Below are 10,140 nucleotides of genomic sequence, written 5' to 3'. Positions count from 1 at the left end.
GGGGGGGGGGGGACTGGGAGGGAGGGGGTGCATTTCGGAAGATCCCCAGGATTCTTGGCTTCTCTCCATGGAAACGAGGCTGCTTTTCTGCCGTCTGGGTGTTGAGTACATTGACTGCTTCTTTCCTTTGGTGAGTGAAAATAAGACTAGGTTTTAAAAACAAGGTGGTGTTAGGAGCTTGCATGGTGTCCTGCGGACTTCTGTTGAGGTCCCGTGATGTCAGAATCCGAAATTCTGCAAAGAGCTCTCTGCTCTGGAGACAGGCTGCTCCGCAGTCTGGAGGGGAGGTGTTCCTGGAGAATCAGCGCATTGAGGGTGAAAAGATCTACGGTGTTGGGGGGCTAAGAGCTCCTTCTTTGTGGGGAGACAGAGAGATGAGCCGTCCCCCAGGCTGATGTTGGACATGGGGGTTCTGAATGTTCGCCACCTCAGACCAGAGGCACCCGTAGAGCCCCGGAGAAGTACGTTTCTCTCGACCTGACTTCAGCTGAGGTGACTGCTGTCTTTTGTCACTTGTAGCTGGCGGTGTAACGGGTTCCCTGTGAGTAAGCTGCAGAGCTGAGGGTCTCGGATGGAAAAGGCACGTCCCGCCGTCCAGCACCGGCAGTGAAACCGAGTGAAGTGTTTCAGTGAAGGCTTCTCAGCCCTCTGCAAGCTGGGCTAGAACGAGATAGAATAATCATCATAATAATAAACCGTAAGAGAATGTGAGTGCTTAACCCTCTGATCCAGAATCAGACAGCGTGTCCATTAGGCCACATGGACGCACGTTTCCAGATGGTTTCAGATTCCGCACAACTGGAAATCACGTGGTTGGGAGGACTGCTTGCTACTGTTGGAGGCAGCTAGTGAGGCTCTAACAGGAAGCCTGGAGGCCAGCAAGGAGGAGGCCACGGCCAGCTGTGGGGAAGGTCAGAGGCCTGTCCTGGCCGCATCCACGAGCAGCCGGATCCCACCAGACATGCCCACGATGGCGGCGCCTCGACAGGAAACCCCTGAGCGAGTGAGGAGGAAAACCCCCCCAAATCCTGCTTCTAAGAAATCCCCACCTCAACTAATGAGTATTCCACACCCTTGTGAACAATTGTCAATAAAAGATAGAAGCCCAAACCCCAGGGCACACAGCTCTCCTTCGAGCTGCCTGCTCTCGCATCTTGGGACGGTATTTTCACTTTAGTAGACTTTCCTGCTTGTGTCCACTGTGTTGTGTCTGTCCTTGAATTCTTTACCGTGAGACCAGGAACCTTTGGCAACATCTTCTCAATGGGCGGGGGCGGGGCCTTGGGGCCTGGGATCTCCCCATTCACCTGACTACACGGCAGGCTTCTGCAGCCTCCTGTTGGGGGCCCACATGCCCGTGACCGCTGAGACTGCTGGCACAGGTGTGCTGAGTAACAGATTAGCCAAGAACTTCCGTGCAGGAGCAAGACTACCTCCTGTGTCCCAGCCAGGCTAAGAAAGAACCGGGGCGGCCAAGACAACTCAAGTTTGACCGGAGGTATTTGGGGTGCAGGTGGAGAAGGGAAACCAAAAGTGGAGGTGCTGGGGATCGAACCCAGGGCCTCATGCATGCTAAGCATGCGCTCTACCACTGAGCTACACCCCCCTGCTCCTGCTGGTGTTTCGTAGACCTTTGACGACCCCCTGTGACTGCCGTTGTCTGAGTCTCAGGACTAAGTCAGCAAAGCAGAACCACGTCCTGTTCAGTTCTTGCTCCTGAGCTCCCTGCACCGCATCCCTTCTGCGGCACAGCTGCTCTGGGAGAAAGGCGCCAAGTGGTAGAAAAGCTCCTCCTCCGTGGTCAGCTCAGGATCAGCCCTCCTCAGAGCCGCTTCCCCTCCGAGGGGACCGCCTGGAGCACATTTCCATCCCGCCGCCTGCGTGCTTCCCTGCAGAACATTCTCTTGCAATTTTTCTGAGTATTACTTTTAGTTTTCTTTTAACTCTTGAATACATCAATGTTTTACATAGTAAAAAAAATGAAACCGACCCAGGTGTGTGTACAACTACTCTGAAACTGAGTACACCCAGAAGCAACTCGATCATAACACAACCACATTGAAAAGAAAAAGAACAGGTCCAAGTGAGTGTTTCACACAGTGCTTTGTCTTAATTGTAAAGACAGGGGGGAAAAGGCAAACATCTTAACCTCTACGTAGTGGATTTTTTTTTTTTTTTGGTAGTGTTTAAGGGTATAGAAGTTGTGATATTTTGTGTGAATTTATTTTCATTTGTGTGTATCTGTGTGAATTTATCTTTGTGCGATTGGAAAAATGAATACATATTTGGTGTTGGAAATCGAGGCCATCTCTGGTAGAGAAGGAAGCAAGGAAGGAACAGCCCTGTTGGCTCTGGATGGGTATTTGAGGCATCAGTGTGAAATTATACATATATAAATCCTCCATTTCCCCAGATTTATCTGCTAACAGGGCCTAGAAAAAAATATACATCTGTAGCAAAAAGCAATGCTAGCCCATTTTCTTGATTTTTTTTTTTTTAGATTTTATTTATTTATTTGACAGAGAGAGACACAGCCAGTGAGAGAAGAAACACAAGCAGGGGGAGTGGGAGAGAAAGAAGCAGGCTCCCAGCAGAGCAGGGAGCCTGATGAGGGGCTTGATCCCAGGATCCCAGCATCCCAGCATCCCAGCATCCCAGCATCACGCCCAGAGCCAAAGGCAGACGCTTAACCACTGAGCCACCCAGGCGCCCCCATTATCTTGATTTTTAAATACCGTCCCCCACTAGAAGGAACCAGAGATACTTTTAGGAATCACTGACTCTAGGACTGGACTGGGGAAAGTACAAGATGAACTTAAGGTATCTTTCTGTGCTCGAATGTAGGTGCTTAAAAATGATGGGGAAAATTCAGAAGGACCCAGAAGCCAACTTGAAGGGCCTCTCTCTGGTCAAACTGGACACACTTTGAGCATAAGTAATGACAAGTGATTATAATCCTTGGATACTTAAATAAATAAATATGGAAGAAGGGAAGATTTTCCTTATGGTGGTGTGTGAAGTAATAATAGAAGTAATACTAAGGTTAGAAAGTCACCCCTTGGCTGACATCAGAGCAATGACAGATTTGGGCAGAATTCATACATCAATGCTAAAAACAGCTACAGGTTTGATGGGGATCAAGATTTTATATAGTCTCAGAGCATTTCCTTATAGGTTACTCACTAATTACAAGGGGGAATGATAATTTTAAGGGGAAGAAACCTGGTGAACACAACCTTAACCAAGTGATCCAAGCCAACATCACTAATAATGGGAACCTGACATCACGTGCCTCCTGGTGTGATGGAGGGAAACACGTTTCTGGATATCCCTCTCAAATACTCACAACCTGAGTCTAGTCTAATCACAACATAAATTGAAGACCATTCTACAAAACCATTGGCATGTGCTGTTCAGAAACCTGTGTATCTCATGAAAAGCAAGAAGCTTGAGAAACCATTCCAGATTAGAAAAGACTAAAGAGAAACTAAATTCATACGTGATGCTGGAATGGACCCTAGTTTGGGACAGAAATTTCTATAAAGAATTTTGTTGGTAAAATGAAAGTTAATATGGACTGTATATTAGATAATATTATTTTACCAGTGTTAAATTTTCTGAATTCGAAATTTGTGCCGTGGTAATGAAATATCCTTGCTCTTAAGAAATATATGCTGACATGTATAATAAAAAGATTATGATGGAAGTTTAAAATAAGAAGATTGTGGATAAAAAGACATAATGTCCAAAAATGGTTTTCAAATAGTTTAGAAAAATAAGACTATCTCTAGGTAAGTAGGTAGGCAGACAGGTAGGGAGGCAGATGGATGGGTAGGTAGGTAAGTAGGTAGGTAGGTAGATATCTAGAGAGAGAGACAGACAGACAGACAGAGGGAGACACCTGGGTGGATCAGTTGGTTAAGTGTCTGCCTTTGGCTCAGGTCATGATCCTGGGGTCCTGGGATCGAGTCCTGCATCGGGCTCCTTGCTCAGTGGGGAGCCTGCTTCTCCCTCTGCCTGCTGATCCCCCTGCTTGTGCTTTCCCTCTCTCTCTGAAAAATAAATAAGCAAAATCTTTTTTTAAAAAAAGGATGATAGATTTGTTGGTTATTGAGGGAGAGGCGCACAGTGCTCTGGAATGATCCCAGCCTTTGGACAGTACCTGCTTCTCAAAAGGTTCCTGTCCTATTTAAAATATTGCTAAGCAGAACAAAGATGCAAATTTGCCCATTTATAATATTAGAATTTAGCAGCTGTTTTGCTCTGTTTCCCTTTCAGAATAAGGACAGCTGAAAGAGATTGGATTTCTTTCTCAGAGCTGGGAGGCAAAGAGGGGCTGCTGTGGTTGGGAAAGAAGCAGTGATGATGGGAGACAGAGTGAGGCCTTGAGTGGACTAGGAATTTTGAGGCATGCCTGGGAAACGCAGAGCAGGAGTGTGGCCGGGAAGCGGTGGAGGCAATGACTGTTCTTTCACGACAGTGGAAATGTCTTAGATATCTGTGGACTACTTGTCTTGTTGTTGGGTGCCTAATAATTTCCATTCTGACTCATACCAAAAGTTTTTTTTTTCTTTTTTTGCCATTTCTTCCTAGTAGCATGTTTGGTGGTAACTGATATTTCTGGGTGTACTTTTAAAAGAAGGTAGGATAAAAGAAGGGCGTGATGGAATTGCAGAGTATGAAATAGCTCAGCACATGCGGGCTATCTGGGTGATTTAAAGCAGTTGTCTGTCTGTGTTCATGTTTGGCAGACTCCGGCTCCTGGACAGCTGTCGTTTTGGGGTAGCACCCCCCCACCGAGTCACCTAGTGTCCTGGCGTCTTGTGGGACCAAAGTTTTGGTGATGGACGGAGGAGGTAAGTAGAAAAGTCAGGGGAGCGCTGGCAAGTAATGAATCATTGAACACGACATCAAAAACTAATGATCTGCTGTATGTTGGCTAACTGAATTTAAATACATTTAAAATTTTTTAAAAAGAAGAAAAGTCAGAGGGAAGGCTTTTGATTCCTCCTCCTAAAACTTCACAGAAAGGAAAGGAGGCCAAAGTACTTTTCCTCAGACCTCTCGTTTTCTTCGTTCCTTTTCTGTCTTTCCTTCTCTGGATGGTGGTGGGAAATAGAGGCCAGCACGACAGGTGCGGGGGCATGGTGGCCCACTCGTTTTGAGCTCAGGGCATCCTAGGCTGAGTAAGGGCTCCGAACATAGCAGGTGTCCGCCCCGGCCCCTGCGTTCCTTACAGGGAAGGAGTGTCTTTGCAGGTGGGATTGCATCAGGGGTCTTGAAACGGGCACCGTGCGGTGGGCCCGCTGTACGCGCAGGTGTCCTTACAGGGGAGGGGAGGGGGCAGCGCGACCCCGGAGGCCGAGCGGGGGCTTGCGGCGGCCAGGTCAGCCCTGGGGCAGCCGCCGCGGCTGGAGGAGACTCGGGGTCTTCGGCCCCCCGCGGGCGGCAACACGTCACCCCCGCCCAGGGCAGGAAGAGACCGTGAACATGTGGTCTGCCCGCCGCCTGGGGTGGCTCCGGGGCTCGCGGAGTCTACACAGGGTGGCGTCGAAGTGAACGCGCTGGGTCGCGTGTTCGCGAGGACGAGGAAGCCAAGTAAGAAGCAGCAGGGCGCAGCCCGCGTCCAGGGGACGGGAGCGCGCGACTGGAGGTGCCGGGGCTCGAACCCGGGGCCTCGGGGCCTCGTGCATGGGAAGCACGCGCTCTCCCGCTGAGCTGCACCTGCTCTGCGGTCCGGCTCGACGCGTCTCCCCGCGGTCCGCGCTCGTCTCTGCGGCAGGCGGGCGGGAGGCGCAGAACGCGTGACTCCGCCAGGAGCGAGCCCCGGGGCTGCGGAGACCTGACCCTTTAGCGCACGAAGCTCAGAGGGGGCGCGCGGTGGGGAAAACGGTCGCGGGAAAACTGACCGGCTCCTCCGCGGAGGAAACACTGGCGCTGCTCGAGGCTCGCTCCGCAGGAACGTCCGGGGCACGAGGGCGGTGGGAAGGCCCCGGGGAGAATTCGAACCGGGCGCCTGGCAGCGATGAAGGCCTGCAGCGGCCGAGAAGGCTGAGGGGTCGTCGGGGCAGTGATGTTCACGGCGAGGACCACACCGCGCGTTCAGGGGCGGAAAGGACGGGGGATTGCAAAGCGAGTTCGCAGGGAGCTAGCCGCGCGTGGGGAGACCAGCTCTGCCTCGGTTTCCAGAGCGAGACAGACGGAGACGCGTGGAAGAGGCCCGGTCCTCTCGAGCACAAAAGAGAGGCTTGCTGTGAGCGCCGTTGTGCTTGATGGAAGGACGTGGAGAGGAGGCCAGGGCTGTACTTTGCGCCGGGTCAACACACCCCTCTATAGGGTCCCCGTGGCTGCAGCTCAGTGAACCCGCCCAGTGCCCGGACCTGAATGCTGGAGCGTGGGTGTGACCCGGGCCCAAGTGCGACAGGCAGTGAATAGAACGAGATCTGACAGTGTCCGGAAGTTCTGGAGTCAGGAGCTCGTCTACTGATAGCTGTGAAACCAAACCCAAAAACACTTCTTCCCAGCACCCTAGGGTTCACACTGGTTAGCACCATGGCCTGGACACTTCCATGGAAGACCCCAAAAGACGCCTTTCCTGGTATCAGCCTCCTAGCAGGTGTTCTCTCTTCTTCATTCACCTTATGTCTTTGCTATATTCGTAAGTACATCGTTGAGTCTCTTAAAATTCACAGACCTTATTGACGTGGCAGAATTTCTCTCTTGGTTGGCCCATGGGGCTGGTAGAATAGATAGGCCACAGGCGTCGCAGGTCTCCCTGGAATTGAGTGCTAGGGAAGTGGTGTCCACAGAGCCCTGCAAGCTCTTGTGTGAGGTTGTGTGTGTGTGTAAGTGTTGGGAGGATGCGTGGAATATTATCTAGGCTGTTTCATGGTGTGAATACACAACTGTGAAAGTTGCCAGTGTCATCGAGCAATTATCCCCTAAATTGCTCCTGCAGAAACCTAGATACCAGTTAGATTACTGGAAGCTCCTCACAAAAAGGTTTGGGTGGGCTTTTTTTCCTGTTTACCCAAAGGTACACCGAACACCGTAACTGTTTATTAATTTTCTCTGACAACATTCAGACTCTCTGCCCACAGCATGATCGAAATATCTGCTCATGGGGACATAGTAGGATGAGTTTCAAATATGATTCTTCTTATGAAATAACCATTTATCTCATAAGATAGAATTCATTCATACTCAAGAAACCTGAAGAGAGTTCCAGTACATTTCTAATGCATCCAGGACCCAGGGGAAAAAAATTGTAACTGGTTGGGTGCCATTTTGAAAAAGTTGACAGACCCCAAAGAGTGGATTTTTCACGTAAGAAGCTTTTATGTTGTGCTCCAGAATTTGAATCCACGCTTTGGGTTTGTTGTTTTTTTTCTTGGTGTTTACAGTGTCTCACCTTGTTAACATGGACAGGGAAGATTCGTTCTATTGCTCTAAGTCTCCCACCTTGATTGAATGTGAAGGAACTGTTTCTACACTAGGCAATAAAGGTTTAAATAAACTTTTTTTCTCCAATTAAATATGCCTTTGAAAAAAATGAAGCACTGCCGTTTGAGTTTGAGTGACTTCATGGCCTGAGGGATCATGTCTGCTCTCACCTTCCTGTGCAGCCCGTGGTCCTGCCCCGCTGCGTCCTTGCTCACGTTCACAGAGGGTCCCACACATGGCCACATCTCCTTTCCTCTAAGAGTTTCTTAATCTTTAATTTCTCCCCGAGAAACCTAAACAAAAGATAAGCTTGTTGAAAGATAGAACACCCAAGTAAAACATGGTTGAACTTCCAGAATTCATCTACGGTGTACTTTAAAATGAGTCACTCTTATCCTGAGTCAAAGTTAGGCACAACTTGCTCTCACAGAAGTACTTCAGTCAGCATATATTGTTTTATTGGCACGTAATTTTAAAAATTTCCATCCGATACTTCCTATAGCTTTCTCATACTAAGCTCTTGGCTTTTTCACCATATCCTCTTCCCTTTTGAATTAGAGGTGGATTTCCATGGAGAAGTCTATGCTTGGAAGGAAGGGGAAAAAAAATTTTTTTTTCTATTTGGGCCCGAGCCCTAATATAATCCACAAAAACAATGGTGATAATTGATGATATTCTTTCTCATATTTTGTCTTTTTTCTTTTTGCAACTTGATGGATTCCCATAGTTGGGGCATGTGAATAATTTCTCCTGGCATGGAAGGTATAAGTGGCAGAAAGATATTGTGAAATTACACCTTGAAAACAATAAAAGGGAAAGAAAATATGTCAGCAGAACAGAGAGTGAACTATTGCCCCCATTAAAGAAAGTCTGTCTCCTGCACTAGTTCTGAATCTTTTATGGAGAAGTAAATCCCAAAGCCAGGACATCTGAACTGGGGAAAGAATTTCCCTTGGAAGAAGGTATAAGTGGCAGAAAGATATTGTGAAATTACACCTTGAAAACAATAAAAGGGAAAGAAAATATGTCAGCAGAACAGAGAGTGAACTATTGCCCCCATTAAAGAAAGTCTGTCTCCTGCACTAGTTCTGAATCTTTTATGGAGAAGTAAATCCCAAAGCCAGGACATCTGAACTGGGGAAAGAATTTCCCTTGGAACTTATTTCCTCCTTTGAAAATTCCCTGATCACTTCACAGGGAAAGAGGTGTCCTGACATGGTCTTTGTTCCGGGAACCAGGATTTTCCCAATGGCTGCACAATCCTTCAGCCCACACTTCCACTGTGGTTGCTAAGGCTTTTAGATCTTCACCACCTATCCCAGGACTTAGTACACGAAAGTGGGCTAATACCAAAGTTCCTAAAGATTTGATGAGGAAGAAGCAGCTGAGTATGGAAGTGATTACAAAATATTATCCTACTTAAAACGTCGCTGAGCAGAAACAAAGATACAAACTTCCCAGTTCATACTGGAAGTTAGTACAGTTCTGATTGCAAAACTTGCAAATTTTTATGAAAAATAAAAAGGAACTTCACATCAAATTCAATTATGTATGTTGCTTCAAAAATATTAGTAAATACTATATTACCATGGGAGAGAACAAGGTCAATTATTAGAACACAAAAATGGTCCAACAATAGAAGGACAATTTTGCAATTATTTTCCTACATTGGAATAGGAAATTGGAAAAAATTAAAATACAGGCATATATTTATAAGATATACCCACCTGAGCCACGTCCCAGGACCCAAACCCGTGCTTCTGAAAGGTTAATGTGCAAAGGCGTCTCTTAGGGATCAGGTTCTAGTTCAGAAGGCCTGGGGTGGAGCTGACCTCCCGCGTTTCCAGCCAGCTCTCAGGTGCCGCCCATTCTTGGTCCGAGGACCGCACGGAGAGAGAGCGCATCCGCCTCGGGTAAGATTCCTCTGGAAATCCCCTAAGCCATTCAGTGAATTGCAGCTCTCGGGTAGGAGCAAAGTCAGAACCAAACTGGACATGAGTTTTTGGCTGTTGGGATGTTGAGCAGACGCCCCCGGTGCGGACTCGCGCGCGTCTGCAGGGTGACGGTGGCCACCGCGGCCAGGAAGCAGAGGAACTAGGAAAATGGTCTGCGAGCCCGTGTTTCTCTCTCCTTAAGCGTCTCCGTCCTCACGTTTCCTTTCCTGCTCTGTTAGTAATACTGCAAAAAGAACCGAGGCGACAGCCCCCGCGCCGTGCCGGAGCCCAAGCTGCCGCGCCCGTCTTCCCGGCCACCTGTCCCCGCTCGCCGGCGTGGCCCCTGGCCGAGCCGCGGGGATCGCAGACGTGGCAGCGCGGATACCAACGGCAGAGAAGGGAGCGAAAGTACAAGAAAGACGGGCAGCAAAAGTGGAGGTGCCGGGGATTGAACCCGGGGCCTCGTGCATGCTAAGCACGCGCTCTACCACTGAGCTACACCCCCGCGGGAAAGCGCCGTGGCCTGAAGTCTATTAAAGGGGAGCGCAGGCGCTTCGGAGCCGGTTTCGGCAGAGGCAGCCCCGGGCCCAGGGCCCCCAGTCTCGGGTCCAGGACCTGAGTCCCTGTCGCTGAAAGAAGAGAAACCACGTTCTGGACCGGAGGCCCGTAAGTATCCCGGATCTGTCCGCGCCGCCAGCGGTGCCCGGGACCAAGTCTTCTCTCGGGTCTCCTTGCTCTCCTTTCCCCGCTCTCCAGGCTGCCA

The 10,140-nt window shown here is 49.1% G+C and overlaps 2 non-coding genes across 2 annotated transcripts; both read right to left on the bottom strand.

Annotated features, from left to right (window-relative positions):
- Positions 1-1,534: 1,534 nt before the first annotated feature.
- On the bottom strand, positions 1,535-1,606 carry TRNAA-AGC. Its single transcript has one exon. It is a non-coding gene; the product is annotated as a tRNA-Ala (tRNA).
- An 8,204-nt stretch (positions 1,607-9,810) lies between these two features.
- On the bottom strand, positions 9,811-9,882 carry TRNAA-AGC. The gene has a single exon. It is a non-coding gene; the product is annotated as a tRNA-Ala (tRNA).
- Positions 9,883-10,140: the final 258 nt, after the last annotated feature.

This window comes from Ursus maritimus, unplaced genomic scaffold (assembly GCF_017311325.1).
Source record: "Ursus maritimus isolate PB19 unplaced genomic scaffold, ASM1731132v1 scaffold_30, whole genome shotgun sequence".
Lineage (NCBI taxonomy): Eukaryota > Metazoa > Chordata > Mammalia > Carnivora > Ursidae > Ursus > Ursus maritimus.
The sequence above is the reverse complement of the archived record's forward strand: the minus strand, read 5'-3'. Positions and strand labels throughout refer to the sequence as shown.